We start from the raw sequence: 8,439 nt of genomic DNA, 5'->3' as shown, positions 1-8,439 counted from the left end.
CTTGTTCACCAGTATGGGGTGGGATACCGTATCAAAGGCCTTCCTGAAGTCCAAGTATACGACATCCACCCCTCCTCCTGCGTCGAGGCGTTGTGTAACCTGGTCATAAAAAGAGACTAGATTGGTCAGGCACAATCTGCCTGCCACGAACCCACGAATCATGATAGGCAAGTCATTGGGGAGGCTGTAGTGCTGTGTGTAGGTCAATGTCATGCAATAGGCATTAAGGGTTATGGCCTCTGTCCCAGCCCAAAAGCTGAAATAACAGTTGAGCAACTCTAGGCCTCAGTTGCAAGGTCTTTGCTGGTAAATGCCAATTGTGTCATAAAAGAAGGTGACAGGATCCTGGGTGCAGAATGGCACTGGGCATGCAATATGTGGTGGGAAGGGACAAGGCTGGAATAGGAGATGGAATCTAAGGTAAAGAGCAGTGAATGGCAATTGGCAAACTAAAAACTCATTCTAGATGAAAAGTAAAATCTTTAGACAACCAGTGAGCTCAGATAAGAGAATTATCTTTAAGTAGTGGATGTAAGTTTGCTCCAGACGTGTTTGACAGCATGAAAATAGGAATGGAAGTAACAAGTTTGGTGAGGAGCCAGACTGGGGGATTAGTCAGGAGGAGAGCCCTAAGAGGGGAGTGAAGGAGACAAGAGCACAGGGGTGGGAAGAGTTCAAAGTAGAGACTCTGGCATCAAGCAAAAGGAATGAAAACAAAAGAGGAAAGTAGGAGAATTAGAGAAGTGGGAAAATCAAAAGAGTGTTAAGAGCAAAGCCAGCTTCTGTAGAGTTCACAAGGATTGAGTTATAAGACTAGAGCAGAAGGGAAAATGTTTAATACTGAGGGAGGAGGAATGGTGGTCATACAGAGGAAACAAAAAGACCAGAGACAGTGAAACTGGGTCCTCCAACTAGTGAAATTGAATCATCTTCTAACAAACTTCCCCATATAATGCCCCACAGGGAATGATCTTATCATCCTGTTTATCTACCCTCTCTCTCTCAAAAATCTATTTTGAAGGTGTTTATTATGCTAGAGTTTTCATTCTTACATGTTGCTATTTTTTATCATATCACCAAATGTTCAATGTGGGCAATACGTTCTGTTGGGGGGGGTTATGCAGGACTCTAATACAGGTTCTTCAAAATACAGTTATATGTTATGTAGATGTTCTTTTATGCCTTGTTTTGACTTTAACACTAATCAGAGAACAAGGCAATTTGAGGCACAGTTGGTGTCTGAGGATCAGGCATTTGTATATAGGGTACAATTGAAAAAAAAAAGGAATTATCTGCAGGCCTCTGTGATAAGGGTCTGTCCCACAGGCAGTCACAGTATCAACCTGCCCAGTTGTCTAGGGCACTCCACCCCATTTCACCTGCCATGCTTTAATGCAACTAAACTATATGAAAAAATATGGGAGGCTATCCATTTAATGCCACACTGCCTAAGGCATTATAAGTGGCTCCAACCTACCATTTACTGTGTCCCATGTTTCACAGATAACAGCCAAATCACTCCTAACTCCCCTGGCCCTGCAGTCTCTCCTGGGTCCTCTGTTGCAGCCTCCATGTCAAGACTCCCTCTCACTGGCCCCATCTCACTTAGCCCCTTATCAGATGCCTCCCATCAGAAGGCTGCACTTCCACCACTGTCATTACAGCTTGCTGGCCAGCTCAATGCCTGTTCTCTCTTAGACATTAATGTCCCCCACACTGAAGGGACCTTCAGCCTTTTTAAGCTCGGGCCCTGTCTCCAGGCCAGTCAGGGTGCCAGATAGCTCTCTGCAGCCCTGGCCTGCCCATCACAGTGGGCTTAATTGCCCTTCAGCCTTCCTGCCCTGGCCCCCTTACTTTGAGCAGTCAAGGTTCTCTGGCATCAGTGCAGCAATGCTGACTTCCCTAGACAGCAGGTGTCCCCCTCTGGGCCCCACTATAAAGCTATCCTTTCCTGGGCTTTCAATAAAAATAATTTAGCACATCATTATTTAGATTTTTGTCCTTGTTCTTGCATTTTTTTCTATTTCCATCAGAAATATTTGAATGCAAGTGTGAATATAAAGCCATATAGGATGTTTGTACACATGATAGGGGTTTAGTTCCCTTAAATTGAAACGGTGACAATCAAAAACTCACCATTTCAATTTCAGGGCTTCTGCAACTGTTACAGTAAGGGGCCCAGTCCTTTTTTTTTTTTTTTTCCAGAGGAGTGTCTGCCCTGAGCTTCAGGGGTCCTGGTCCTTCCCTCCATGGCAGCAGTGCCTCCTGGAGCCACCCAGGCAGGCTGCTAGTGGGCTGGGTTCTGGATCCAAGCTGGGGCAGCACCTGGCCCACTAGCATCCCACCTGGGTGGCCCTGGGGGGCACTGCCACTGTGGAGGGAAGGAGTGGGTTCCCCTGTAGCTCAGACACCACCAGCAGTCTGCCTTCTGGCCACCAGCAGGTTTTGCTGGAAAAGAAAGAAGGGGGGCCCTTGCCACTTTTTTTTTCTTAGCAGAACCTGCCTGTAGCCAAAGGGTGAACTGCCAGCAAGTTAATCAGCCCCTGAGCTGCAGGGGAGCCCTCGTCCTTCCCTCCACTGTGGTGACATCCCCCAGGCAGCACCTGACCCAATCCAACTCTTCCCTAAGCCCATCAGAGTTTCCAGCACCCCATACACTGTCCCCACCATGTTTCCACCACCTGAGACTGACTGGCAATGGGCTGACTTGCCCCTGGAGCAAAGTCAAGAAGAGGACCCTGGGTGTGCTGGCAGCCACAGAAGGCAGCTCGGCCTGTGCACAGGGCACTGGAAGCCTGCCAAGCTCAAGTTTTCCTGAGCCCAGGCTTGGCTTGCAGCGCCCTGTGACATGACCATTCCTGTCATGTTCTCCAGCTGCCAGAACAGCCAGACACCATCCTGCCATCTTAGGGTAAGCTGGGTGTGCTGGCAGCCAGAGAAGGTGGTGGGGATGCTGCACAGGGCTCTGGAAGTCAGGGTGGGCTCAGGGATGGATGTATCACTGCAATTTGTTAGGTAGCAAACTAAAAAACATTGGGATGTGTTTTAGTTTGCTATATAATGAAGTCATTTACATTGCAATACGCTACCACATGTGTACAGTGTGATGAAATTAAATCACAATACGCTACCACACGTAAAGTGTGATGCAATTAAACCACTATAAAAGGGCAATTAAGCTGCTAAAAATGGCAATTTCATCACACATTCAAGCACGCATAGAGAACCAAAAGGGTAATACAATTTACGTTGAGATCATGAGATCTATATTGCTTGACTCTTCTTTTTTCTGTTTTTTGTAGGTGATTAAAGTAATGAACTATGGAACATATTACATAGATGTTTCTTAAAATGAGTATCCCAATTAGGGCTTGAGTTTGTGGATTCAGTGCTAGAGTAGAGAACCGGAGCAAATAATACCGGGCACAGGCATTCTGGTTAGGTTAGGTACATACCTATTGTGCTTTAAGCATGTAGAAAGCACTCTAAAGCCACAACTGAACAGATGTTCTGGCTATTGGACTACTTTAAAACTGGCAGATCATGCTCTAAGTTAACCCTCAGTGGATGTGTACTAACCTAATGTGCTTTCTGTTAGAGTGCTTTATCAAATGTCTGTGCCAGATCCCATTGAGGGTTAACTTAGAGCTTGATCACCACCATCCCAGGCAGCACTGCAGTGCTACTCTAGCCTTGGGTAGAATTCCTGTGCTGTTCCTGAGCACCAGGCTGGCTCCTCCCCTTTGACTGTTCCTGACCCGATCCAGTGACAGCCTTGGATCCCAGTCCTGCCTCCTCCCTCCAGCCAGCTGTGAGATGTAGCCAACTGGGGAGAGGAGGGAGTCACTCTCCCTTCAGGCACCCAGCCCCACAGCATGCTGCAGCCCAGCTGGGGGGTGGGGGAAGGGGCCCAGGTTTTCTCTCTCTGCAGCAGCCCCAGCCATGCAATGATACAATGTAGGACCAGGGCTGCTGAAAATAGCACAGACCTCTTCCCCTGTTTCCCTCCCACAGTCAGGCAGCCCCCCCAGGCAACCTGGGGGAACTGTGGGGAAAGGGGTCTGGGGTCTCTCCCCAGATGCTGGTGACAGTCACCAGCTGGTGTGAGGGGAGTGGGGAGAGGGGCTGCTGTGGCAGCCTCCTGGGAGGCATGCAGGAGCACCCCCAGTGGCCAGTGTAGGCAGGCTCCAGCTCCCCCTCCCTCCAAACAGTTCAGCTGGCTCACATTCTAATTTATAACACTTTAGGTAAAGCACATTAGTTGGGGCACTTCCACCAGGGGCTTTTTGAACATCTGACTTAGTCTTACTGGCTATAACAAAGTAAAGAAAGAGACCACCTAACAACATGGGGGGTTGTACATGTGTTCCAGTGTACATCCATGTGTGTATGTCATCACACATATATTCCAGTATTAGCATTATACTATGTTCAGTGTAGTATAATGCTTAAGCAATTAATCTTTTCACCTCTCCAGACCTGAAAATAGAAAAATCAGCCTTATATTTTTTTCCCCAGAATACTAAAGGATACTTAATGAATGACTATAAAACCAAGCAACTACACATTTGCTTGTAGCCATTAAAAAGTATTTAATCCAATGTATCAAGGGTTAGTTTCAAACAGATCTTTGCCATTATATCCTGTCAGTGTCAATCTGTCATATGGAGCCACCTGTCAAAAAGGAATGAGGTTACATAGTATTAAAATAATTCTATGGGGAAACATGTAAAATGAATTCACTTTAGGACTCCCACTATATTTGAAAAATTTCAGCATGAAATCAACATCTACAGTTGAGTTATAAATCCTTAAGGATAACATAAATGTGAAGAGAACCTTATCATTGCTATATCTCTGCTAGCAGGTGTGTGTCTAATAAGAATAACAATTCTCCATTTTTTTAAATTCGGTTCTGTAACCTCAAAATTGAAACAGATCAAGAATTGTTTGTAATATTGAAGATTTTCATGTTGCCATGCTAGAGAAATTCAGAATTTTACAACTTTAAGAATAAAAAAGAGCTGTATAACTTGAGAAACAAAGAAGAATCTATGGGAATATCATACTGTGCCTAAATTGGTCTTCAGTGAACAAAATCTAAGATAATAAAACTAAACAAGTTACTAAAGTAATTTAATCTTAAAATATCATCCATTTACTTCACTTACTGAATAAAATATGGTTCTTGTACTACTCTTTGATAATAATACTCATCAAATTTCATTTTCAGAATGTTCATTACTGTTATAAATGTTTGAGGGTTTCTGAGTTAAATTTAAATTTGATAATGTACTAATGCAATGCTTATTATATTCAATGGATACCAAAAGTCCAGGATAAGGGACCTTTCATAATCCCTCCATTTTTGTGAAGTTTAAATTACTTTTTATTTTGGGACATAATTTAAGCTATGAACGTTTTCAACTTTCTTTAAATTCTCCTCACTTAAAATGAATAAAGTATCCAGCAAAAAAACAGTAGGCTCTAATATACACAATTAAATGGGGATTACAGATACTTGGACAAACTTTAGGAGTAGTCTGTTTTTAGGTGTGTTTATGAAGGCAAATCTCAAGTTAACTCAATCATGGGTTGCTCTTAAACAACAAAGCCCTGTTTAAAGTGTTGTTAACTTTATTTGTATTTCTCTAAGTGTCTGTTTTCTATCGTTTAGCTGCAGCTGTTTCAATTTCAGCCATAAAGGAGATTCTGAATTTAAATGCTGATCATTTTATTTTAGGCTACATTGGAATTTCTCCCCACACTGAATCAGTTCTTGGGTAACTGCCTGCTCCAGAGAATAGCTGTATTTCAGAAGGATATTTCTGACTTTCTGGAGTTCTTTCTGGAGTGACATTGCTGTATACTGTTTCCCACTCGAGGCTGCGAAGAAATTCAATGCATGCCTCTGGGCTTGTCTACATATGCCCCTACAGCATCATTGTTACTGCACAACTATTTAGTACTTCCTTTTGGAGGCACTAAATGATGGCTTAGTAACAGCTCACACTGCACCATGCCAGCATCGCACGGTTATTTTTAGCCGCTACATCACCATAGCAACGTGCTATAACAAGGAAGCACATTGCTACGGCAATGTAGATGCAGTGTCACGGTTTGTGCCTGCTGATGCTACGTCACCGTAAAGTGTTGCTGCAGCGACATAGCTTCTCATGTAGACATGCCCTCTGGGTCACAATTCTCTAGTACTCCCATTTTGCTTTAAAAGAAAATAGGCTGCGTCAACCCATCACCAGAGGTAGTTGACTCTCTCCTGCCCAAAGTACTTTCCACTTCTTTTTAACTCTTCTTTCTGCTGCTTTTACGTGTAAGAGAATAGGAGCCACATGAAGACTGTTTCCCCAATCCAAAACCCGGTATCAGATTACCTGTGTAGCTGCATAGAATTTGTATCCTTTATATTATCTGAATGGCAGTAAGAGTTTGGATTTTTATTTTCTAACTGTGGCAAAGTGGGGTTCCCTGCCTTGCCACAGTGCTAGGTTCCCCACTTGCCTTTGGGCATGCCCCCCACCTGACTCTTCTTCCATGCCTTGTTGGTAATGAATATGATGATAATTAAGTGGGAGGCTGCCCATTTTATGCCCTGATGCCAGGGGGTGCTATTTGCAGCTCCATACCTCCCCTACAGCCATGCCTCACAGATGGCACCAGATGACAGTATGCTCCTGGCCTACAGCCAGAACAAGCTTAGGCCATGCGGTCAGGCCTCAGTCACACACACATTCATACTGCCCTCCTCTCACTAGGGCCTCTCTCACTCCGTCCTCTCTCACAGGGTCTCTTTCACACATCACCAAATAATGCTGCCTTGCTCCCTCTTGGAGCAGGCCCCTTAGGCCATATGCTTAGCTAGTCCACCCCTTCGGTGGCAGACATACCATCTTTTGGGCCTCTCCTGTGATCCTCATACATAAACATACTGGGCACTCAGCCCTCTGGTTTTCCTTCTCCCGCACTGGGGCTCTTCATCTCTGCCCCTTTCTGGAGCCACCCCTCACCAGGGTGTTCTTATCCCCTCACTTGGGGCTCCATACCACCCCCTCCACTCAGGGCTCCACACTGCCTCCCTCACTCAGGACTACTCATCTCTGCCCCCTTCACTTGGGGCTCCACACTGCCCCCTCACCTGGGGCTCCATATCTCCACCCCCTCACCTGGGGCTACCCCCTCACTGGGGTCCTCATTGCCACCCCCCATTGGGGCTACACACTTACCCCTCACTTGGGGCCAAGGGGCTTTGCTCCCTGGTGGCCTCAGGTGGCCATAGCCATGCCTAGCCCTACTCTCCCTCCTCAGGGTCTCTCAGGGTCTTGCACCCAACACAGGGCTCAGGTGGCCTTAGCCATGCCTGGCCCCCAACTACCTCTGGTGTTACTTAAACCCACCTGAAGGTGAGGGCTAGGGTTAAGGCACCCCTAGCTGCCTTTCACCGGGGTGATAACCAGCCTGGCATTTCCTGGGGCTCCCATGCCACTGAGAGTCCCACCAGGCCACCCACTCCCAGCAGGGTGCAGTTTTAGGTCATGCCCAGGACCAGGAGCCTCCTAACCATCCCCTACATCTCCTGCCCTTACCTCCAGGATGTTTCATAGTTGGTAGGGTCAGAAGGGACCTGAGCAAATCATCAAGTCTGACCCTCTGCCATGGCAGGAAAGAGTACTGGGGTCAAACGACCCTGGCAAGGTGTTCATCTAGCCTCCTCTTAAAGACCTCCAGGGTAGGAGCCAGCACCACTTCTCTTGGAAGTTGGTTCCAGATCCTAGCTGCCCTCCCAGTGAAGTAGCACCTCCTGATGTCTAGTTTGAATCTACCCTCTGCCAGCTTGTGACTGTTATTTCTAGTCACTCCTGGTAGTGCTCGGGGGAACAGGGACTCTCCCAATGCCTGCTGGTCCACCCTGACTAGTTTGTAAATGGCCACTAGATTCCCCCTCAGCCTTCTCTTGTGGAGGCTGAACAGGTTCAGGTCCCATAGCACCTCCTCATAGGGCCTGCCCTGCTGCCCCCTGATCATGCAAGTGGCCCTCCTCTGGACCCTCTCCATGTTGTCCACGTCCCTCCTGAAGTGCGGCACCCAAAACTGGATGCAGTACTCCAACTGCGGCCTGACCAGTGTCACATAGAGGGGGAGTATTACCTCTTTGCACCTGCCTGAGATGCATGTGTGGACAAGGTATGGTACATCTTCCTGATCGCTGCTGGCCCATGTTCATTTTGGCATCAATAGTGATTCCAAGATCCTTCTCTGCCTCTGCACTCATAAGAAGGGAGTTCCCCAGCCTGTAGGGATGTTGCTGGTTCTTCCTCCCTAGGTGCAGTACCCTGCACTTTTCAGTGTTGAAACCCATCCTGTTCTCATCCGCCCACCCCTGTAACCTGTCTAGGTCCAATTGCAGCCTATTCCTCCCTTCTA

Source organism: Crocodylus porosus, unplaced genomic scaffold, assembly GCF_001723895.1.
Source record: "Crocodylus porosus isolate Cpor-Errol unplaced genomic scaffold, CroPor_comp1, whole genome shotgun sequence".
Classification (NCBI taxonomy): domain Eukaryota; kingdom Metazoa; phylum Chordata; order Crocodylia; family Crocodylidae; genus Crocodylus; species Crocodylus porosus.
This window is presented reverse-complemented; position numbering follows the sequence as displayed.